This window comes from Hylaeus volcanicus, chromosome 2, assembly GCF_026283585.1.
Source record: "Hylaeus volcanicus isolate JK05 chromosome 2, UHH_iyHylVolc1.0_haploid, whole genome shotgun sequence".
NCBI classification, from domain to species: Eukaryota; Metazoa; Arthropoda; class Insecta; order Hymenoptera; family Colletidae; genus Hylaeus; species Hylaeus volcanicus.
This window is the reverse complement of record NC_071977.1, coordinates 20,265,285-20,291,380: the sequence shown is the minus strand read 5'-3', so window position 1 is coordinate 20,291,380 and position 26,096 is coordinate 20,265,285. Positions and strand designations below refer to the sequence as shown.

General features: G+C 38.0%; 1 long non-coding RNA gene across 2 annotated transcripts; it reads right to left on the bottom strand.

The window, feature by feature from the left end:
- Positions 1-10,190: 10,190 nt before the first annotated feature.
- LOC128872386 (uncharacterized) lies at positions 10,191-12,203 on the bottom strand. 2 transcript variants are annotated; one of them, XR_008456175.1, is made up of 3 exons: positions 11,871-12,203; positions 11,644-11,752; positions 10,191-10,579 (listed from the first exon to the last, which is right to left on the bottom strand). It is a non-coding gene; the product is annotated as an uncharacterized LOC128872386 (long non-coding RNA). The 2 variants fall into 2 exon arrangements; XR_008456174.1 differs by lacking the exon at positions 10,191-10,579 and adding an exon at positions 11,081-11,287.
- Between the last annotated feature and the right edge of the window lie 13,893 nt (positions 12,204-26,096).

The following is a 26,096-nucleotide window of genomic DNA, read 5'->3' as shown; positions in this document are numbered from 1 at the left end:
AATACATATTCAACCCAGTCTGTCTCTTAAAATATGTACCCAGTGTCTGATCATCATCCTGGTCTCTCTTACGCCACACTTAAATTCCCGATAGTCAGTTCTAGAGTTTACTCTTCAGCTCCAGCATCATTTTCCAGAAAGCAGCGTGTGTGCTTATTACATTTTCGAGTTCGTAAATAAAACGGCATGGCCCCTCGAATCCACGCCGTAGCCGAGACCGTAATTCCATATTATTTAAAATTCATCTTGGCGTTCGTTTTTCAGAGGGGTGGTCGGTGAGATAACTGTACCATTCGCGTACCACTGTAATTTCGATTTCGCGCATTGCAATGCGTCAGTACCAACGAAAATAGAACACTTTTGCCGCGGCCTTACTGCTCATCGCCGGCTCGTTCGATTCACCCTTACACGATTTCCGATACTGTCTATAATTACCACGCTGCAGCCGCTAACGAAACGTCTTTGGACGATTCGCAAACCGCTACCTCCGGCACGAACGTCACTTCCGCGCAAAAATGTCAGCCCGAATCGAGGCACAGGCACGAAAGTGCAGGCGCACTGGAAGTTCGCAATTTAGTCATTACGGTTCCCGATGTCTTCAGCGTGATGCATAGCTTCCCTTCCACCTATGCAGGTTCTAGCCCCTCCTATGGTCGCCTTGTTTCAGCAATCAACAAGGAAAAGTAATATTCCGTGTCCCTTTGAGAATTAATCTCCACTCTGGTGTGGTTTCAATCGAATTTCACTAAATAATCATTTTTTTTAAGCATATTATGAATGTATAATGTTAAATATATAGAAAAAGACAAATCACATAATTTTTATAAATATACCTGCATAACATACACGTAGAGTCAATCTCACACCTGCCTCCATCTCTATGACATATTCAATTACACGTGTAACCACCCATTTCCACTTTAATAATAGGTGGATTCCATATAGTCAATCATCGAAACCGACTCGACGTTCCCCCCGACCGTCAACGTGTCCACTATGACAAACATAAAAGGAAGAACATCGAATATATACTATGTATAATAACATCGATAAAAGGAAGCGTCGGAAGGACCCTTGTCACTTTGTCTCGAATTTTGCATAAGCGTTGCAACGCATCAGACGTTCGCGGGACACTTCGAGGCGCGTCGTACAACTGGGTGTTGTGTAATTATACGTTGTCTTTAACCCGTGCATCGCGAGATATCCACGACAGGACACTCGAACGGCAGATGCTACAGATGCGCGTTTCAAGGAAGCATAGACGACAGTTGCAATTTATGAGCTGTATCACGGATCGCGTATGAGGTTCTTTTTGTGCTTTTCTACCAGCGTACACTGGGAGAGAGTTTAATGTCCCTAAAGTGGGATGATTTATCGGACCTTCAGCGGAAATGAACGCTGGATGGATGATTAAGCGACGATACTCGGGGACGATACATTGATCGCGCAACTTTGTTTCGGGGGACAGGTAGAAATCACGTTTGTTAAGCAACTGTAAATACTTAGATAAATAAAGAGTTATTTGAAGTAGATACTTTAACTCAAACTTAATTTAAACATGTCATAAATGTAGCATTGTTGTAGTTCTTGTTTTATTCAAAAGTACGTTAAAATAATAACACAAGCACAATAATAATTAACACATCTTGTTACAAACGTAGATATAAAGATGAATTTCATCAAAGCACTCTTTGCAATAGAATCATAGAAGTTCTGAGAATATATTAAAGCTATCGACCGATAAGAAAAAATCTTGCTACGATTATTATAATAGATCATTTTATCGTGTCATATGTCATATGTTTATAGATCAATTATATTCTGAAATATCATCCCCAACATATACCTTAATTGTCCATACAAAATTAACTACACTGCGTAAACAATTTTGCAATTAATTCTTCATAAAAAATGAATTTAAGTAGCCTTTCATCGAATAACCAAACCAGTGCCCGATATTTATCCTTTTATACATTGAATTATGTATTTATACACGTTTATATACACTTCTACATTTAATTAGATGGGTACCAAACATATCTCGAAATATAATAAACAAAGTATCATCTCTAGAAAAGCCACAATATTTTACTTATACCACCGTAATCTACCGCGGGAATCTATCAACATTGTCCTGCAGAATGTATTGACAATCTTCCGGCGTAATTTCGGAATCACCCAGTATGCACGTCACACGAGGCAAGGTACATGCGAGGCATGGCATTTGCGATTCACTGTGACCATCAGATATCATACATGTCATCAGTGCCTCTTCGAGTTCGTTGTCCTTACTGCCATGCTTCAAACCGTTTTCAATGTTGCTCAAATACAATGTACCTCGGCTCTTGCAACACAGGCGAACATTATCTCGACACCTGAGTAGCAGATGTTACGGATATTGTCCGCCGTGCTTCATAGAAGCACGAACGACATTTGCAACCCGCGGCCGTATACTTTGAATCGTGTAACCCGTTCGCGTGCCTCTCAGCGCACGTCCTACCCGTTATTAAACTCTTATCATTGTTTCTTTAATACGCGGTTTCCGCGCTAATAGTCCACCTTCCTTGGGAACAAAGAGGGACCGACGTCCACTTAACGGAAACGAAAACGAAGGTAGATGACGTGTCAATCGTTCAAGGAATTTGGTTCGAGTCTTTCAAGACTCCTAAATGGGACTTATCTTAGGCAAATGAAGTGCAATATAATGGAAAATATAGAATTTAATCTATTCACTGCCAGGCAAATCTAAAACGTTTTGCCTTGAGCGACAAGATTTAATACAGATGTGTAATCTAGGTTATTATTTTTATAATAAAAAGTGCTATTAAATTTGTTGTCTTAAAAAGAATATTTACGATCTTCTTTTGTTAATAATTCCTAACTCAAGAGGCTATAAACTCATCCCTGGAGTAATTGCAATCAATTTGAACTATGAGACATTTCGTAGTTGACAGTGAAGGGGTTAATGGCTGTTAGACTAACACTGTTAATCCACTTTCCATGGGAACAAAGAGGAACCGATCTCAGTTGAACGAAAACTAAGATGAATGTCACTTGTTCATAAAATTGGGCCAACTACCTAAAATGTCCTAAATGGGACTCATCTGTTGGAAATGAAATACAATATAATTGAAAATTTAGAATTGACTAATTGTCAGTAGGTTTTTTCAATTTGGAGCAAATTAGAAAGGGCGGGATTCGTTGGAATCGTGATCGTTTGGGATCGTGATAGAGATCAAACGAACTCTGATTTAGAATAAATCTTAATCCATGACATGTTTTGATTTGTGGTGTTGCTCCCGCCTAAATTAATAATTAAAATATACTAAGATCGTTGCACAATTAGTAGGCCTAAAAGGCCTTTCTTACTAACGCAATTATATTTCATGTATTACATATACATTTATCTTAATTTTTATTTTTCTTATTATTTTACTGTATCTACTCTTAGTGTACTGCTTTCGAGCATGTACATCTGTACCTCGTGCATATACTTTAACATCTCTACGTTAATCTCCTCCTTGTTTTCTTAATTTTTCATTCTCCTCTTTCACTTCATATCTCAATTAATTTTGATGTCAGCTGTACTTCAATATTCACAAATGAACCTACAGTTTCTCTATCAAAGTTTACCATTACCCACAAATATACTAAATGCCAATACTAGTCATCACCCATTTGAGAAGATTGACAACCCTGGAAAACCGATCGATCCACCATACCCGATTCCTTCATCTAATTATGGATGTCCAAGGGATATCGCACGGTTGAACTTGAGAATCGCTGCGATTGCGTCGGCGACCGAGTCACAATGCTGAGAAAAATAAAGGGAGGAGGGAGGAGAGAAGGTGGAAGAGGTTAGGAGGAAGAGAAAAAGTGTCGCGTACACCGCAATTCCCACGGGGCGAGGACCGATTTAAACTACACGCCACGTGAATGTAACTGGTGAAACCACGGGCATGGACCTCCTTAATACCTCCACCGTTGTAATTTGGTCATAAGAAAGGAAGGCCTGACTGCCCTCGGATCCGCGGGTCGCTGCACGATCGCCCAGCCTCATTATAGTAAACACGCCGTAGAAATAGTTGTCCTGTTAGGTGGCTGCGAAATGATCGATGGCGGGTACAGGCGTGGCGATGTTTCCGTTTGCTTTTTAATTAACCTCTGCAGCCGTGAGGGATTGCACGTACATCCTCTAAGCGATTGGAATGTTTGTTACTGGAAACACTTAAATGATCAGATTAATTCTTTCACCAGAAATCTTCTTCTTTTGTGATTTAAGGGGGTGCCCTTTTTTTAACAAGTTTGAGGCAGATTCATAATTCTTTTGCAGTTGGAATACTCGACACAAACTTTTGAAATTTAGTGTGTTTAGTTGCATATATACAGTCAGTCAGATAAATATTCGTACCCTCTATGTCTTTTAATGAAATTTGTCTAAATTAAATGATAGATTTGATGTTTCCAAATAAATGTTCTTTTATGAATATTTACATGAATAAACTTTACGCTAGTATGTATCTATAATGAAAAATTTATTTGGGAATATCAAATGTATCGTTTAATTTATACAAATGCCTAAAACAACCATAGAGAGTACGAATACTTATGAGACTGACTGTATATATACAAGATTCGCTAAAATTCTCAAAAATGGCCCACTTAATTTGTTCTATTTATTATAGATGTGGTCGTAGTGTAAATTAGGAAGAAAAGAATTAACAGAATGTTAACAAAATGGTAGGACATTAAACAACTTAAATCTTCGATTTAATCTTGTGTCGAATGAAGTTCTTATAATTCTGGACTATAAATAACTTCGTATTTACATGTGGTTACTTTCCAAAGCACCTGTAGCATTATTTAATAGTTTCTAATACTATTAACCAGTAAAATATTGCCGAAGTCTGTAGCGATCCAGGTAGCAAATATGGAATTAACATAATTAGCATCCCACGAAGGTAATAGAAAAGATGGAAACTTCTACAGAAGTAGTTTAATTTTGAAAAAAGCGCGAAGATGCACGAATGTTGAACAGCAGGGCACGCCCATCGAAAACGAAGTAATCAAGAAATCGAACGATGTAGACTCACCTGCAGTCCAATTAACAAGCCGTGTAGTAATTCGCAACTTTCATCGAAGAGCGACTGTACGCGAGGAATCCGTTTCGTGCAACATTTCTGAAATTTCTCAGATGTCGCTATGACTTGATAACAGTAAGAAATGTACTGAATTTTCTTCTGATTCCTTTTTAAGGTGCTCGACAATCCGATGAGATGAACAGATGGAAAAATGGACAAAGGAATCCGCGAGTGCGATACGCGTTGCTACTAATTAAACAAGCCGGGGAGAGAATCGACTGAGAACCACTATACTCGCGCTAGAAGGCAACGAGCGAGTCTACGCCAGGTTGTTTACTACAAAGAAGGCGAGGCGTGTCGTTGAACCTGGCTCTGGAGAGTAGCGAGCGCAAGGCGGACCAGGCATGCCTCTCCTCTCGTCTTTGCTCTCTTCTTCGCTTTCAGAGATACGTTCCTCGCTTCTTTCCTTCTTGCGCTCTTCCTTTCTTGCCTCCACAGCCTCCAGGAAACCCTGTTTCCATCTTTCATTGCCAAAGCTGCTGCCCCGATTCCTGCTTGTTAATATCTACCGAACGATAAAGCGATCGCGAGATTACCTGCCTCGGACGCGATATCGGCGACACGATGCGACTTCCTTTTTGGGATTTCGACTCCATTCGGTTGCCTGGACTTGTTGCTGGTGTCTGTGTTGTCTGGATGTGTCAACGGAAAGCATTGCGTAATTAAAAGATTGATAATTCAGGGAATACAAATCAAGATTTTATTTGTTTCGTCATTGGGATAATTTATTTCTTTATGAGAGAATTTGAAAGGCTCTTAATGGGGCGTGCATGGTTCTTTCAGATTAATAGGTTTTCACTATCCACGTATTGTTATGAGAGTTATTTGTGCTAGGGTCAGTTTACTGCCAGTACCTTTTTAATTTTTTGGGGGTACTATTCATTTGTCGTCAGTGAAAGTATACCAATCTTGAAATATTTACATTTTTCTGTAGATACGAAAAGTTTATTTTATTTGGTTTATTTTGAAAAGGGCAACCTATGATTGATTGGTTGGTCATTTGAAGTAAATCTTAATATTAAATCAAATATTCTTTTCAATGTTTATCTAGAAATTGGAACATAGAGACCTATATACAGACAATTTCCATCTTACGAGGCATGAAAGTAATTAAAATCAACTTCGACGAACTCTAGTCCTGTTCATCTATTTAAACATAATATTCCACTTATTTCCTTCTGTTATTTCACAATGCGGATATTCTCGTAGCTACTAGAATAATTCTCAGAAAATCACCTTTATTAAAATGATCACATATATCATTTTACCACAATTCAAATGAAATTCAAAGAATTACCACAGTCAAGTATTAAATACTAGTTATATGCATTTTTCCTCAAAAAAAAAAAAAAAAAAAAAAAAATGGGATTGTCCACTTAAGAAAATTTGGAAGGTTTGCCTGTCTTTCACTTGTCCTAACTCCTCAAAGTATTGCACATATCGGGTCAGTTCGTACATGACCTCGTCGAGTATCCACCGCTCATTAGGATGAGTCGCACGAGGTTCAATAAAATCGTCTAGACTAGCAGTCGGCAATTTCATCGCTGGCTTAGCGTACAAAATTATTTGCCACGCGTCTTATGACACGGTATGCTGTTCGACCATCCACCGAATATCGTCAAAATCTGAACGCAGGCGTGCAAATCGAGGATACACCGTGGATTCGTACCCGGAATCGTAGCGTTCCACGGTGTCTCCGTCGCAACAAGTGCAACGTATGTGAACGCAGATGGGCCGACTGGCAAGCTTCCAGGCCGTTTTCGTGCAATGACCGTGATATCGTGCCCATAATTTTGCCCATCCTCCACGACTGTCGTCCGGCTCTTCCTTCGAACTCGAACGATTCGTTTCGATGCGTCGTTTCCCGCTGCTATATTTACTTTAAATAGAAAGCTTGTACTGCGTGGATGACGATACTTGGTTTGGGAACAGTATGGGAAATTCTACAACAATTTATAGGTTTTGGAAGTAATTGTGAGAAATTGTTCTATATCGTTATATCTGTTAGTTGAAATAACTAAAAATTAATTTCTGACTCGAAATCTGATCTCGAAATCGAGACTAGATCGAGATTTATCTCGTTTCATGCGCATCACTACTGGAAGCCACATTTTACTTGTGAGCACAGTTACGTCAATCACATTCGACAATGTTCTTTTTTGGGGTAGAGATCCGAGCACCCTCCAGCGGTCTCGAGCGAGTTTCGCGAGAAGCTCATGATCTCGAATCACGTAATTCTGCCTTCTCGGAAACAAAATCGACGGAGTACACGCGAACCCCTCGTCGAGCTGCGTGCGATTGGACCTTGGGTATTCTAATCGCATCAGGAGCGAAGGATTCGTCGTTTTGCGGTCGCGATACACGTTCCGATGATGAGGATAGCATTAGGGATGGACTTGAGAGTATCGCAAGCATCGACGCCTCGCAATGTGTTCTCGAAATATGTAGAAACACTTTCAAGTACAACAACAATGTTTACGAACAAAGTACACACTTTCTATAAATATTAATTAGGCCTTCGTTCAATACGTTCTGAATATCTAAACTTGATTGGATATCCACTTCAACATTGCTTATAAATGCTATCCTGTTCTAATTGTACTCCATTTTAACTTTTAATCCGTGTTATTCCCTATTTACCTGTTACTCGCAATAATTTTTTAGTAACAACGTTTCGTATTTTTTTGTTAATGTTTTATATGAGCGTATTTATTGATTATAATTTATTCTAATATAATTTATAAGTATTCATTCTCTCACAATCTTCACGTTATCATTAGACTGCGAATATTTATGCATTTATGGCGAGTGTAAATATACAACGATGTGCAGAAATGTATGCATATATAGAATATGAATAATAAAATACACATTACAACATTTAGTAGTCATAATATAATTTTCACCTGTGTATACAAAAATATGAATTTGCATAAACATCTGGAGTTTATCATCCATACACCGATACCATGATGACACTTTGCAATAACGTCGATTGCACAAACATCGGAACATTTACAAGCTCGATCCAAATCCATGTGCACTATACAGGTGCAACAAATTGGTTCGATCAGGTAGATAGTGAGGGGAGGGGAGCGAATTCGCGGGTTGCGTGTGTTCGCGCAATCAAAAAATTCTTGTTGCAAAATCGGAAATTGATTGAAATCGATGCTGACGTCAGGCAATCCGTACTTGTTGAAATTACGGTGCAGAGAGTCGATGATGTTCGACCCTTTGTGGTAACCGATGATTTCACGTTAGGGGCTACCGAAGAAAAATGCACGGCTTCGAGAACTATTTACGTTGGTATCGTGGCATCTTACTATTACGTACCCTAATCCGTCAATTTTATTAAAATGAGATCACATGAATGCTGGGAGAAGAACACACGAACAACGTTTAAAGGAGGTATAATGAAATGTTTTGAGTATGGCAACGATTGGCAAGTTAGCTCACAATTTGAGTAATACTACTGATTGTGGGCTTGATGATGATGATGATGATGATGATGATGATGATGATGATGATGATGATGATAATAATAGTGTGTTTAGTATGGCATGCAGGAAGGAAGTACGTGTATAGTGCTACTCTGAAGGCTAACTTGTAATGGTGTAAAGAGATGAGAGATGAAGACAGTGAGAATAATCAGGATAATAAATAAGTAGATATTAATAATGGATGGGGATACTTACTACGGAGTTCAGCTATTGTTGATATTGAAGTATACAATAGTCCTTGTAAGTAGAAAACATATGGAGCAGTATACAGTTAATTCCATAAGTATTCATATCTTGTAGTCTGTTGAAGAAATTTGTCTAAATGAAATGGTCAGTTTTATGTTTCCAAATAAAAATTTTATTATAACAATGTACATTCGATTAAAAGAAGTTAGAGTAAATAACAACTATAAGACTATTGGAGAATATAATTGATAATCAATTGCAATATAAATAAAATAAAGATTGTAAGAAATGCTTTGACACACGTTCAAGTATTGCCAATCACTGCAACATATTTAAATTTCAGCTGAAACCTAAACTTCAAGAAGTATCCCATTTGGCATGGAATCATCCGATACGAACGTGACTTCTTTGCAACTTGTGAAATTCAGAATTTGCATACCTGTTTCCAAGAACCCTCAGCTTACCAAGAAGATCTTCGAAGTCCTCGATGCAGATTTCTGATGAAACATTGCAGGTTTTTCGAGCAGCCAAGGGTAAAAGACACGCGTATTTCTCTAGCTGTTGAAATTGAAGTTTGGCTGGAAGTGTACTCCAAAGTTTCGCTTCTCTAATGGTACCGCGGGAAGTATCGCAAGAATCTTTTTAAAGAACTCGAGGTATGTGCTGCAATCAAAGCGTGAACTCCGCAAACATATAATTATATTTAGCAGAGAATACACTCAGGCGATCGCAACAGAACATCATAAAATAAATAATTTTTTAAATTATGAGTAACTCTTTCAGACTCTCTCGAATATAGCTAGACACTCCACATGCTTTTTCAATCGAATCTCAAGTGTTTCTTCTAAAAGTACCTAATCTATTTGGCATGGAACCACCCCACATAGAGATGACTTCATTACACATAGTATTGAGAGAACATCATTGACAAACACTCGCAAACATAGCAATTCTTTAAATTAAGAGTTATCCTTTAAAACCTGTTGGAATGGTGGAAAAGTACCTAAACCATTTGGCATGGAAGCATTCCACATAGAGATAATTTTAATGAACAATTACACATAGTATTAAGAGAACGTCATTGACAAACATCATAAAATAAACAATTTTTTCAATTATGAGTAATTCTTTCAGACTTTCTTAAATATAGCTAGAGACTCCAATATGTTCTTTTAATCAAATCTCAAGTGTTTCTCCCAAAAGTACCTAATCTATTTGGTGTTGCCTCAACAAGTAAGGCACTGTACCTAATCTCATTTGGCACGGAACCACTCCACATAGAGATGACTTTATTACACATGGTACTGAGATAACATAATTGTAAAAACAATTCTTTAAATTAAGAGTAATCCATCGGAACCTGTTTAAAAATATCTAATATCACAACGCATAAAAGATTCAGCCAAATTTAGGATGTTACTGTAAGAAGTGTCCAGTTTGACATAGTATGACGCTATCCTGAGGTATGTTTATGACGCGAACTAACGCAACCCTACTTTTGAAGCAGCCGCTGTAGCAACATCGTGTCTTCTCCGAAACGATCAACCGGGTGATCGCAACCTGGAGGAGCGGTTCGCCTTCCTGGGCATTTCGATTTCGACGAAACGGATGCATCAGGCTGGCGCACACGCACGGGCCTTGTAACGAGTAGACCGCCAGGGCTTTCGTGGCGCATCTTCATGTACCGACGAATCCATCGTCCGTTGCGAACGGGCCGAGTGGACCGGATTCCGGGCCGTGCTTTGACCGTTGCTGTAATAAAGGGCAATCATCGACGATTACACCGAGCTGGTTGCTGACTGGACGCGTGTGCGTCAACATTTACTGTGCGCGAGCGCGTCCCAGGACCAACGCTCAGCCCTCGCTTGTAATTGTGCGCTCTGTGCGTGCATTGATTTGCGCGCCGCGTGCGTGTATCGTAATTTTTGTCGTTTTGTCCGTCCGGGCACAAAGAATAAATTTGCTCTTCGTTTAATATCGCTTTTGGATCGCCTGACGAGTACTCGGCTGACTTGGAGCATCTTCCGCGAGAGGTTGAACCAGCGATGGAAGGTGTTTGTTGGTTTAGTATTGCGAAGGTTGGAGGGGTTGGTGGAAGTTCGAGTGGTTTCTGAGGGCGGTAGATGTAATCATTGGTATTAGTTTTGAGTTTGTTTAGAAATGAAAATTGATCTGAAAATTGTACTTGTATTCAAAGACTTTTGGTTTAAATATGGAACAATTTCTGATAAAAGTGAAAAGTGTCTTACTTCATATCCATCATGTTAATTAACATCTTCTACAATTTATAAAATATAATACATACATATAGTCAGTTTCACCCCAAAGAAATTATTGATCGCTTGGTATAGTATTCTGATCAGTTACTAGTTCGTCGTACTTATGTAGTTGTTATATTATTCAATTAGTTAATACCTGTCGCGATGGAATTCTGGCATCGTGACACGTATCGACGATTCACTGTATCATAAATAATACACGTTCATATGCATATTTATATGATATACAAAGTGCACCCTAACGATTGTGACCTACAGTCAGTCTCATAAATATTCGTACCACCCAGGTCTATTAATGAAATTTGTATAAATTATATGATATGTTCAATGTTTCCAAATAAATTTTTTACTGTGAATACAAAGGTGTAAAATCTATTTGTGTATATATGCGTAATGAAACATTTATTTGAAAATATTGAACCTATCATTTAATTTAGACAGAGTTCTTTAATAAACGTAGAGGCTACGAATTCTTATTGGACTGACTGTCTATGAGAAAGATTGTGTGCCAGTGAAAAATGTCTTTTTTGAACGCACCTGTGTCCTCGTCGGACCAAACACGCTCAGGCTGGTCTGTCCAATCAGTCGATCATCCCTTGTATCTGCTCCTCGTGGTATCATATATGCATCGGGAATTGTGTACAGCCTGTAATTACCCCGAATAACGTAATGCCAGACGAATGTAAACATTCGCGTGCGTTCTATGTATTCGCAATTAGGGGTATAAAATGCATGCGTCGTTAATTATGCCGCTGTGTACACACCTTTCGCATAGAGCACGCTGCGGTGGCCGCGGTGAAACGCGAACAATCTGCCGATGGTGCTGGTCGATCCTGTCACCGTTTCTCCTGGTATCGTCAATTTTCGTGTGCCTGATACGCTTTTGCCGCGCCAAGCCGTGTCGATATTAAATGTTTGCAGGCAATTTTGGCATAATGGTTGCCCACGATCTCGTTTTGCAGTTATTACGGTCGTCCAGAGCTAACGTGTTCGCGTTCCAGCTTTAGGACCTCGACCAATGTTCGACCCGTGGCTTCTCTGTGTCTACGTGGAACGAGTGGAAGCACGAACGTGGTCGCCAAACGCGTTTAAAACGAACACGCGCACGCCTCCTGCGAGGAATTAATTGTATCTTGTCAACCGTGTGTCTATTGAAATGAAATTCTTTGGAATTTAATAGATGGAAGCGAATCAAATGAAATATCTCTTAGATTTTATATTTAGAGATGTTAAGTTCATGAGTTTGAGGTATTTGCTTGTTTCTACTAAATCTCGAATTCGAAGGGTGCAATCTCTCCTTAGAAATTAAAAATTTTTTAAATACCGAATATTGTGTTTTACTTTTCTGCTATGATGAATATTAATTTAAATTAGAATCCAAACTTTCAATCATATTTTTGATTTCTCTTGAAATTTATCATTACAAGTTATGGTGACAGTAACAGAATATTTACATCGTTATAAAATCCCAGTTAAAAAGTGCTTTTACTAGTGCATATGTATAGTCACTGTTCACATTGAGAAAAAAGTGTACAGTGGCGCATGTAACTTACAATTACAATTCTTGGCATTAATTTAAATTAAGCTATTAACAGGTATTGAAGTATCCCGCATAATAAATTTTAAACAAAATTGCAAATTGCGAACTACTCCTGCACAATAGTCAGCACCACACCTGGAAAAAGTGCTGATATCGTTACTCGTAAACAAATGATGCTAGGTGGAAATGCATCGATATTGTCATAAGTGCACTTAAGTTAATAAATTGCCATAACGGTGCGTCGAGTAAATTACGTTCCAAACCGACCGTGTCGAGGAAACCTAATGTCTACGCAGAGTTATGCGTTAATGATGATTTTGATGTAGTGCAATGTTTGATCGCGATCGATTTGCATCTATTTCCAAATCTAATGACCAACCCCTTTACGAGAACGAATGTAACGGATACCGCTATTTTCTTTATGACGATCGTACCGAGTTCACTTCCGCGGGATTTTAATTACATATTGTCACCGGCGGATGGATTACAGTGTAATTACTATTCCGTCGCTGCGGGGATATACAATCTATTATACGCGCGCATTCAATTGAAATGCAGGACATTTCACGGTAATTACGTTGTGGTTAATATGCTTTGCAAGTTGACCAACCAGTTTATAGGCGTGCATCCTACCGGTATTAAATGGGACATGTTCTAGGGTTGCGCATTTAATGCTCGCTTCTTGATACTTTTTCCAATGTTCCCTATAAAACGTCGTGTTTTATCATGGAAGAACATGTAGGTGAACACGCGTCGAGTGTGCAACACATGGGGTCATAAAATAGTCCCTTGACCGAACATTGGATCTTCATGATGGTTTGTCTACGTCAATAATTGGGACTGATACAATTTGAGATTGGGCTACAACAATGTGGAAAGTTGTAGTCTATCTGGTACTTCAAGAACTTTCAATTTCGTGGTAACATTGAATTCGCTATTTTGAATTTGTAAATTGAATTCAGATTTGTAATCACAACTCTCAGAAACCCCTGTATACCAAGTTTCATCCAAATCCAGTCACTTTCCGCATTTTGTCCCACAGTATGGGATCCGCCATTTTGAATTTCTAAATTTTGAGTTCAGATTTGAAATCAGCGACCCCAAAAATCCCCGGATACCATATTTCATCAAAATCGAATCAGTTTTCTGCATTTTCGTCCACGGTACTGGATCCGCCATTTTGAATTTCTACATTTTGAGTTCAGATTTGGAATCAGCACCTTCAAAAACCCCTGTATACCAAGTTTTATCCAAGTCCAGTCACTTTTCGCATTTTGTCCCACAGTATGGGATCCGCCATTTTGAATTTTTGAATTTTGAGTTCAGATTTGAAATCAGCGACCCTAAAAACTCCCGGATACCAAATTTCATCAAAATCGAATCAGTTTTCCGCATTTTCATCCGCGGTACTGGATCCGCCATTTTGAATTTTTTAATTATGATTACAGATTTGAAATCAGCGACCCCAAAAACCATTGTATACCAAGTTTCATCATAATTGTTCGAAAGGAACTCTAGATATTCGAGGGAAACTCCGGAAGGGGTGATTGTTGTCATCTTCTTCCAAGGAATACCCTGTTTTTTTCCAGGAAATACTACGCCAAGCCCTGTGTTTACTAATTTTACTACTTTACTACTAGTGCGTACGCACTTCCAGGGATTCAAGTGGCCAATGGTTCATTCATTAATTCATAAGTATCTACGATCCATCTATTGTATTCTATAGGAAACTTTGAACTGTCATAACTCGGCGTGGAATTGTCCGATTCGATTCTACCAAAACCCAAATTAAAGGGCGGAACTTCTACTACTTAATAGATAGTTATTATCATTTTTAAATATTATTAAACAATTGTTTTGTTTATTGTTCCACTGGAAACTTGAAACTATTCTAACTCAGCGTGGAATCGCCCGATTCAATTATAACAAAATTCAAATTGAAGGAATTTTTACCAAGTAATAAATAGTTATTATCATTGTCAGCTACTCTTAAACAATTGTTATATTTAATGCCGTACTGGCCAGAAGTATGACATCACTTTTTCTGTACTCGGAATAAGGACAAAAATCTAGACACGAGTGCAAGGTCATAAACGCAAATTCACTTACAAGTAGTGATGCTAAGGTTTCAAAATAAATTTTCCGAATTTCCAAACAGTATCGCGGGCATCGATAAATGAACCACTTCGGGAACTCTTTCTTCCAATCATATCTCTCTACCGACGGTTTCCCGAATAAAGTACGTTTCCACGTAACGCGGGCTTCCCCGAATCGTCTTAACGAGCGCTGCCAAAACAGCTTACGTTCGTTATCAATCACGCCCAAGTCAAACAACTCGGGCAAAAGACGTTTGCGTAAACAACGTGCACTCAGCTTGCATATGCGCTGCGCGCAATCACAAGAGAGTACCGCGGGTCTATTCGCGGGGAAGCAATTACGCGGGACGCTTAAATATTTTCGTAACCAAATTAACAGGCCACTGGTCGAGCATCCTTTCAGCCTGGTCAGGCAATAAACGTCCGGTCGTACTTACGCCGATGAAATATCGCCAATGAGAGATCATTACGAGTGATCCCTCCGCGAAACCGCCATCCATGTGGTGCACGACTTAACGATAGATGTAATTTACATGGATTCGTTCAGTTGGCCTTGTTTATGACTGTACCCTACCGTTGAGCGAAATTATAATTTTGCCGCCGAAGATGGACAAGTTTCGTTCGAAAGGTTGTTCTAATTAGTGTTGAAGTTTGTCGTGTATCAACTAAATAGTATATTGTACGACTCCAAAGTCATCTGGTTGAAGATTAATATCTATTTTTCACTAATTTCTTTGTGTTTCGTGGAATTATGAGCAAATTAAAATAAAAAGGTTTTGGCTATAGTACTGTATGAATTGTATCCCAGCAGGTTTACCTTGATAAAATTATTCATTATTCACTCACTTTAAAACTAATTTACCTGGTATTTGCTTACTCATTCAAATGTTTCTATATTTTATTATGAAAATTGGATACTTTGTTCAAATTCTTCTCTCACAAAATTGTTCTTTTTTGAAATGGAATGTCATGATACATCAGGAATAAATATTGAGTTTAATCGAACTCGGACGAACTGAGCTGCTTGATGGTAGGTTCAGAACTGACCGATACCGTGTGCAAAGTACTGCTCAAACATATGTGATTTGATCTATTCATAGGAACCAGCTGTTATAAGCAACGTTTCGAGATAATGCTCTTGGAAACGCGTGGGGCTTCAAAAACCAAACGCGCATATGACTCAGCCTAATACAAATATACATAGAATGATCGAGATTTAGAATGCAAGTGATTGTCAGAGATTCAGAGATCGTGCAGCTGAGATCAAAGTAGGTTAGTTGTTTGCGATGATTCTCAAATTGAACTGACGATCAGTGTCTTCCAATTGACGAACTCATTCGACGTGATAACAATTACTTGGTTAATTTTGTTTTATTTTTCTCTTGATGGGCTAAAATCTAGTAGGCTGATACGTTCTCATTAATATTCGTCGAATAGATCCTCAGTTTTTTAGCAATGAGACTACATTTTAATTAGTGCTATTTTGTATAAATTGTTGAGAATCGTTAAAAAAAAATTATTTTTTAATACAAACAAAGTAGTGTTTCTGTGTAACTGATTACTTTTTGGAGTAGTCGTTGAGATTACCTGTGCAATAATATAGATAAGTAGAATTTTACTTGAACAATACATACAAGACGAATAAACTAATAACTCTGCAAACGATTAGCTTCTATTCGTTCAAAGTGAAACGTAAATTGATACTATAATTCAAAGTACAACTTTTATGATACAAATATCAGATTAAAAGTTTATCCTAGAATCGTTGTTCGAAATTTTGTATCTAGATGAGAATTTCGCTCATGTCTGGATAGAAATTACGAGTCCTTTTTATAAGTGGTCACGCGAGCCACTAAACTCATAGAGCACGTGCATCAGAAAGGCGTGCAAGCGAAGTTAGGAAGTTGCTGTCTCACGAAGTACACTCGTGCAGAATATATGGTTACGGGTTTATGAACGAAAATTATGTTGCCATATAGCTACAAGAGCTATGGCCGAGAATGTCAAAAATGCGAGTAACAGTAATAGGTATTTTATTACGTTGTATGCATTAATAATTGAAATTCTAATTAGCCATCAGGCTTATGACTGTACATTAACTTTATTTTTCAACCTTTAAATTACAAGAATAGGTAATGAAATTAATCATTAATCGCACCATCTGATATTGCATTCTATGATATTCATGATAAAGGATGACTTTTTTTATCTCTTTTCCTAATTTCACTTTTGATGGCTGCATAGGTTACATAAAACCATCTAATTACATACTTGTAGATAAAATTTCGTAACTATGTATGTATATAACTGTATAACTAACATGAAAATTCGTTTCTATTTATTGATGTTCGATTCTTTAATTATAATATGTATTTCTCAGCTGTCAATTTTGAATTATTTAAAATCATCGTGGTAATATCTAATTAAATTCAACCTAATCCTTGCACATGCATATAAGTTATTTGATTTAAAGAAGTTCGTACATTCAGTTTAAGACTTTTAAGTACACAACACTGGCCAAAAAGTTGCTGTTGCACTGTACACTCACGCCAGCCGAACCATCGGGCTTCTATGGAGCAGCTTTCCTGGGAACATGGACTTCCTTGGGACTGCATATAAATACACATCGGCCAAGGTACATAAATATATCACGGGATCGTTCGCGGTGAGATAAACGCGCTTGAAAAAAATTCGTCGGTTAGTGCGAACCTTGGACAGCGTACGAGCGCGTACATTAAAAATTTGTTATCCAAACGGTGTACGGTGGTAATTTCCGCGTGGAAAACGCGTTGTGCAATTTTCAAACCCGGTGCATTAATATTTCTGCCTTCGCGATACGCGCTGAACGTGAAAAGCCGTTCCTTCGTTTATTGGGAGTATCGCGTGGCCGAGTTTCAGATCGAAGACCAGATAAACATACATTTTATTGTTTGTCTTGATGCGAAGAATGCGTGGAAGCATTACTTTTATGCGCCTTAGAGCACCACCAGGGATATCAAGTAAAGTGAGGAATTTATCCCAGAATATCTATCAAACAACTTTGTTTGCATATATCTTTATTTGCTATTTGAGATTTATGTACATGTTTGTGTTTAGTACTCGTAAGCAGGGAGGAATTCCTGATGGAAACAGTTTCTAAAAGGTTTTCTTAAATTCAAGTATAATATTATTCATCTGCTACTTTTTTGAGTCTACGACTCAAATTTAGTTATAAATAAATACAATTTTTTCTTCTTGCCTTCTCAATATCCTTAATTTTCAGTCTTTGTACCTGGTACAACTTTATTCTTCTTTTACATACATTTATGCATTCCACACATTTTTTTTACATATTATAGTATCATACAGTATTATTCTCTTGTATTCATTCTTACATTCAATATTTAATTTCTTATTAAACACTTTATTCCTGGTTTTCAAAAGATTATAAAAATCTTTTTATTTTATACCCTACATATTTACAACACTGATATTTAAAAAGATGCTTTGTAATTTTTATCTTCACCCTAACGATACAAATTTGCGATGTCAAGCTTCAAAATTTTTTTAGTTTCGTCAGTACTCGGTATTAGAAACGTAAAATATCTGTCGGTCGCGAATGTGCTATTATTGATCAATCTATAAGTGAAGTAAGTCTACGAGGTATACTATAAATTTGTTATTTAATGAAACAAGGAACTTCAGGCACGAGTCGATGAAAAGCCCGCGGTAAATACTGGAGCCCCGTGTGCATTCGGCAACAATTTTCAGGAGTTTATAAAAATAGAAGAGTTGAAGTAATCCGGCCATTCGTCAAGATTTGCAGAGGCTGATCCGTGCTTACCGCGCGGCGTGTTGCTACTGCGGCAGCTTGCTTTATGAGATATTTCTATTAAATATTGATATTACGAGTATAACCGACCACAGAAGCATTTATGAATGTTTAAAATAGTTGCTATAAACCGATTCGGGAACCATCGTGTGGGGATACAAAATTTTATTGCATTTAACGTCGACTTTTACGGAGAATTTAGCGAGGAATTTCTAGCAAAATTGGTTTCCCTGGCATGGAGGCTATAAAATGTCCACGTTATATATGAGTTTTTATCCGTTCTAGTGTACGTTACTTTCAATTCATTTTTATTTCCTTGGCGCCAGGAGGTATCTATTTGTTCCCATTTATCGTCACTCGTCAATTTGCATTCTATGATCCACTTCAAGTGTTCAGTATTCAAAGATAATACGTTAAAAAATTATTGGAAAACCGACATGAAATTATAATTTATAGGAATGGAAAACGTTTAATTAAAAAACTCAAGAAGAGCACCACAGACACTTGATAGTATTCTAAAAAATTTTGGAAATTAAACAAGTTTTTAAATATTGGACAAACTGACGTAAAGTTACAATTTACAGGAGTGGAAAACAATTAATTAAAAAATTCAAGAAGAGCAACAGAGACATTTACTCATATTTTTTTGTTTTAAATTCTTCTTTCGTCATACTCTCAACAAAGTAGTCTTATGTGCACTACAAAGACAAAATAATACTCCCTGCATCTAGATGCAAGTACCGAAGAGTCGATTACCTAATTCAGTACCATAATCCTAAAGCAAAATAAAATTTTCCAGAGATCTGAAGGCAGTACTGTCAAAACCTCGATGACATCGTCGCGACTGGTGATTCGATCACGTAGCAGCAAAATGGAGGACATTACAGCGATCCGGATAACAAGGGCCGCATACTGATCTGTCATCGGTGGAGATTTATGGAAGCCGTCCACAGCTCGCTTTTCCAAGAATAAGACGCCGTGGCTCCGCACCCTAGCAGCTTACGAGTTAAAACGCGATACGTCGATTCCTTTTGCTAGAACGAGTCGTGTCTTTGTAACGAGAAATACGTTCACTGTTCACCCGTTTGCTTCTGGCCTTGTCTTTGCCAGCGCTTTTGTGTTCCGCTAACGCGATTAATTATTGATAACACGTTATGAATCGTGGGAAACACGATCCCCGCGGTTTCTGGACAGCCGTTGCCAGGAATAATTCATGTTTCTCGCGCTTCTGTGTTTCCACGTCTCCGTCTCTCTCTCTCTCTCTTTCACTAGTCGACTTTAATTCCCGGCCGTGTTCAGCCTTTTGCTTTCGTTTCTCCTCCTTTCTTTCGCAGATTCTTCGAGGGGCTGCGCCGGCTGAAGAACGATAGATACAAATTGCAAAATGCTGTCGGGGAGCAGTCGGTGTAGGTATGTTGTAACGACTTGTCGGGAGTCGGGGAAGGACCGTTGAGACGACGATGGTTTTTCTGGGGGTTGCTCGCGTTGATGCTCCTCGGAAAGGGACACTCGTAGCTTCCGTGTAATGTTACTTTACTTACACCAAAACAGGAATTAACTGGTTATCTGAGATAGTATTCCGCGGTGAGAATCAAATTTTTGATAATATTTTTGGGGGGCTGAATGGGATAAGTATTTACGTAATTTTGTTTAAGTGGATTGTACTACAGAAAAATGTGTACATTATCATAATGTGGTTTAACCTTCTTCATTTTTTTTGTACTTTTCAATCGGTTATTTTACATTTTTGTAAGTTGTAAATGAATTTCGATCCTCTGATACTTCTGTAATTATGTAATGTCTTATGTTTGAATATTATTTTTTTTCTATACACTTGTTGAGATGGTTATTTTATACCTGAAGTGGACCATGTAATCTTATGGTCGAAACTTTATGAACAAAGAATTAGAGTAATTCTACAGTATTTATTTTATGTAATCAGATAATATGTAAGTTTCCAATTAAATTATCTTGTGACCTGATACCAGTTAAATGTATAAAAAGGACTCCATTTAAGAATATCAATAAAAACACGAAATGTAACGACTACCTAGTGGCCATCTTCTTTCACCATGCTTTATAATATGCAATTGTACCTACCATGGAAACGAATCAATTTATTTTAACAGACATGCTCAACGACCATTCCAACAAATGTCACTCATCACAAAGTTCAATTTGAAGAGTAGAATTCTCTTCACGATTTTTTAAGTTTAAAGCTGACTTTAACGAATGATGGAAAATGATTAACGTTCTGTGGTTCGAACTATAGTATAATCATATACGTTTATTAGGTCGATAGTTCGCATAGTTAAGTGCTCAGGGACTTACGAAATGACTTAATAAAACAGTAGTCAATCGATTAATCACCATTGAGGCCAACCCGATGACTTACGTTTTCCATATATGCATGACATTAATGTTTACGATTTCCATGGCGTCACCTTTTAAGGAGATCCATTAAAGAAACGAATAGCGTAATGAGAATTCACCCAAGTAATGACGCTGGTTTAAAAGGACGAACAAAGAAAAAGTATTTGTCCTTTTTTAGTGGAATTAATTGATCTAACAAATATAAATTAAAACAAATAGGCACATAGAAAACTATTGAATAATAGGCTTGATGACTGAATCAGCTTATGAATCAATAATCCCAAAGTACAATCTATAACCATAAAATGAAACGTTACCTGTATTTGTACTAGAATCAGCAACGTACGCACAGAATAACAATGAAAACTGTTTCAACAATGAGCCCAGTTACTCTTGCGATAACTTAATATCGTGAGATGTGATTTATGGGTAAAGCTTCAGGCAACTGTCGTGTACGGCTAGGTACATTCGCAACGAGTTGGCAATTGCGATTCCCATATCCCATCGAGAGGCAATTCTCTTACGCAACGATGACAAACGCGCCAAAGTCCCTCGAGTTATCGCACGAAATCGTTCCGAACAAGAATTTTCCTAAAAGCCATGTACCTCCTGCGTTCGATGACACGTTTATCGAGAATTCTATCTCGAATCTAATCTCGGTTCGCTTCGGGACACGACGCCACGCAGCGCCGATGCTAGGTTTAATGAAAATCCACTCAACGCCCTCTCGGAATGGAAACAGCTGGTAAGGAACCATGAGTGAAAAGCAAATGAAATGTCGTCGGCTCGCTCGAGAGCATTCACGGGGGACGATGGAGTTAATCCGTCGTTGTTTCGCGGGAGTGATTCAATTAAGAGAACGTTAATTAATTAATGCGGAGAGACGGACGGGCCAGAAGTTTACCCAAGCCCTAGACTCCTCGAGGATCGTCGAGGAGGGCAAAAAGTGGAAAGCAGAAACGCGTTGTCGCTTCGTCCTCGGCTATAGTTGCCGAGTTCGATGCGACGATCGTCGAATGAATAAACCATACGAGCCCCCATCTCCTACGAAATAGTATTTGAATTTTATTTACTCGATTCTGCGTCGTGTCGAGTTGCGAGAGCCACGGATAATTAAAATTAGGAGAGATGTGGGAGCACTTTACGTTAGAAACACTGAATTGGGTCTGGATTAAATTCTAACTGCGATTAGAGGTTTATTTTTAATCTATTTTAATTGATATTTTAACTCATAGAGTGAATTAATGAATTCATATTGAAGATATGGTTATGTTCTTGGAATTATTGATAGTAATTTTAGAAGTTATAATTGTGTTTCCAATATAAATCCCTTAAGTAGAGCTGATTCAAACGATTTCAATAATAAACAGTCATCAACCTACATATATTGAGTAATAAATAATCGTTTTGACAGAATATTGAATTTTCATAAGTTGTCACAACCAAAATTCAAGAATTTTTTTGCAAGATATAAATACATATTATCTATTATACCTAGTATCTATTTGAATCTTGAAAAAAAATTCTTCAGTTTTTCCTATGACAACAGCATGTACCTCCTTAAAATGTTCTTAATCTTAGTCTTGGAGAAGAGCCTAGTTGGCTAGCAATAAGATGGTTAAATTTACCTACAACGGCTGCTGGTTTTTTATTGTTATCCGACACCTGACTCCAGTAATGCAACGAACGAATAAGAAGTGCCATTCGCTTTAAGGGGTTAGTTGCAGTCAGGAAAATGGAAACGGACAGTTTCTTGTGTGTTCTTTTTAAGGTATTAAATAATAATTTTTATTAATGAAATGTAAATATATCACAAAGTATGTCTTAAAGAACTAGAAAAGAATTTTTGTTTTAAAAAAGGTTAATTCATTTCATCATAACAGGCGATGGCGTGGGTGGCCACTTGGTTTGCGGTGAGCAAGATTTCTTCAAACTGGTGCACCTGAAAACAAAACTAAAGGTAGATTTAGAAAATATATTAGACTAACGGGTCCCTGATCGAAGAACTTTTTATTTTCTTATATACTTTTTTTTATCCTGTATTAAATCGCTTAATTTTAGTGAAAAAATTGAAAATCAACTTCAAATGTACACCATCTTGTTTTAAATTAATTTTTACCAAAATCCTTCGTTCAGGGACCCGCTAGACTAATCTATTTTCGAAATCTACCTTTGTTTTTGTTTTCAGGTAAACCAGTGTAGAGAAATCTTGCTCACCGCAAACCTATGTTTTTAAATCATCGTCTACGTCATCGGCTATTATGACGATATAAAGTAAACGTTTCTTAAAACAAAAAATGTTTTTTAGTTCTTTAAAACATGCTTTATAATACACTTAATTGTTACTTATGCAAATTATTATTTAATAACTAAAAAGAATCATAAAGAAATGTCATTTTTCCACTTTCTAGCTGCGACTAACCCCTTAAAATAACTTGCAATGAAGACTTGCAAGCGCAGAATGAATTCAAATTGGATGGGTGCGTCCGAGGCTTGATCCAGTAGAAACGCTCCGTGCCATGTCAGACGACTTTCTTGCTACCAGCCAGTGGAAAATCCCTTCGATTCTGGAAGACCAAGAGCTCCGGCCAAGCCGCATCCACTTCGCCTGCAATTACGCGAATTAATTTTAGCAGTTTTAATCCCTCCCCGCGAAGTTTCCGCTGCTTAATTCTCGCCAGCCTCCGGGTTGGTCTGCAACGCGGATTTCGTGAAAGCCTTTCGAACTTTTTGTGTCTGCGGAAAAATACGCGAGGTCGTGGAACGCGTCCGCTGCAAGTATTCCATTTAAGAGTGGACTGATGTAAAAGTATCTGGCTCTGAAAAAATGCGACAATTTATTCGAAGAGGCACGGGTTTAATAAATGACTGACGCGGGATCAAGAAGCGGGGAGAAAACTTTCGACGTGTATGCGAGATGGGAACTCTTTACATATTCAAAAACAGATGTGACGAAGAGTGAAAACTCGTATATTGTGTACCTTGCGTGTAATATAATTTGCTGTATAAATAAACTCTGTTTTAATAGATTTTAATTTTTACTTAATTTGGACAATTTTGTCAAGTTAGTCTTATTTAAAGGGCCATTGGTTTAATCTAAACGGTGTATCAATTTGAAAAACTTATTATACAAACAATGTCAACTGAGATCGACAAATCTGCTTCCCTAATAGACATCCTCACCCCACGGTGATTGTCCAAGATTTTCCACTGTCGAACCACTCGCATACTCGTATACCATAATGCCTAGAAACTGTCTTCCAACAGCGCGTACACGCTCATCGTTATTTCCAATCTGTCGCTCATTCGCAAAGAATTCCAATAATTCAGTTCCCCAGCCAGTCGATCGTAAATTTTCTATTACCTCCAGATACTCGCGATTTTTTTCTCCCCCTCCCTAAAAGTAACTTGATCCTAAACGACCAAACGGATGTGAAACTTAACGCACAGCGATATCGGCTCGCTCCCCGACTCCTCGCACATATATATTCCAAAAGTGCATTCCAATCTTTCCTGACGTCGCGATTTTTCCACGGTCGCACAGATTTATTTACAGCTACGACCAATCTTAGTATGAGATATATGTGACCTTTACCAGCGCCTCGAGACGTATATCCACCGAGCGAGATGGGCTATTAAACGAAGGTAATTACAGCGTTTAGCGGACGGTAGTTCAGCAATCGTAGCGGCTCGGTTCTACGGCGATTTCAAAGATAGTTTCACGGATTCTTATCAGGTCGTCGCGAGCGGGCCCCCGCGAAAAGGAATCGTGTCCACCGTGGCCCTATCTCGGCCATGAATCCGAGAAATTCAACGAAAGGGGCTCTCTCTCTCGGTCTACCTTTGGTATCCCGGTATCCCGTTAAGGTTATCGCCGCCGTTGTTATCTAACCACAATTTAATCACATTCTAATTGCACGCTGTTACAGACGTATTACGTCCTGCTCGTTAATTTCGCGTTTTTGTCCGGAAGGTTTATGCCGATGGTTCAACCCCATAACTCGCCGTTACGCGATTTTACGAGCCACGGAGTCTCGTTATTAGTCTCTTCGTATCGTGATAAAGAATCTACCGAACATGGCGTGCGTTTACTGCGGAATACTTGTCGGGTATCTGCTCTTGGGGGTGGGGGGGGGGGGGGGGGGGCTAGGATACGGCAACTAATAAATTCCACGAGAAACTATTTGTTGGGTCGTTCTTCATGGCAACCGATAATGGAGAATGTATTCCGCTGGCACGCGTGAGATGGTGGAAACTGAAAGTCTGCTCAACGTTTTCGCGTGATTTGTTTTCTTAGAGGTATCGAGCGTATTACTGGTAATGTTTCGATAATCGCGTTGATACTGTTAAATTGTGTAATTGTTTGTTCCGTGCTTGATTATGAACAGGGCAACGTAGATGCAACAGGATTGGGATATATACTGGATTCGTGTGTCCATGTGAGCGGAATATTCGTATAATATTTATTGTATCGATGTAATAAATGATATAGGGAATAAGCAAAATCTGCGCTGTGAGGGTGATGAAGGGGAAGGGGGAGAGGAATTAGTGAGAAATGGAAGGGAATAATAAAAATGGAAGATATTATATTTGATAGAAGATTATAGAGTGTATTAATATTCATTTTTTATAGAGTGAGTCATTTTTCTCTGTGTTTTTTTATATATTTTCGAAAATAGAGTCAGCTTTATCTGAATGGTATTATTTATTGCAGAAGAAATTATATGTTGATTAATGGTATTTTGAATAGAGTCGTGATTATGTTTCTTTCAATATTTTGTAGTTGAAGAACAGTGGCTAATTTAATTCATTTATTCAAACCGGATCTAAGTATCGGATTTCTTGAAATTTACAAATATTTATATAATTCTTGGAATGAACATTATAAAGTAAAGTTTATTTGGAAAGATAATAGATTCTGTCATCAAATATCAATTTACAACACCTAAACTGGTGGATACCAATACCGGTATTATACAGGTATCACACCGAAATACGTGTACACCGGTATAATGTTGTTCAATAACATTTGGTACTCGTAACATTCGGTTTCTTTCGGGGTAATAGAATAACTACCTAAAAATACCGATATTTTACCGGTATTTGTGATATCGATTCAAACTCTGGAAATGACAACTTTCGTCATAGTGCACAGGTGTATACTTTATCT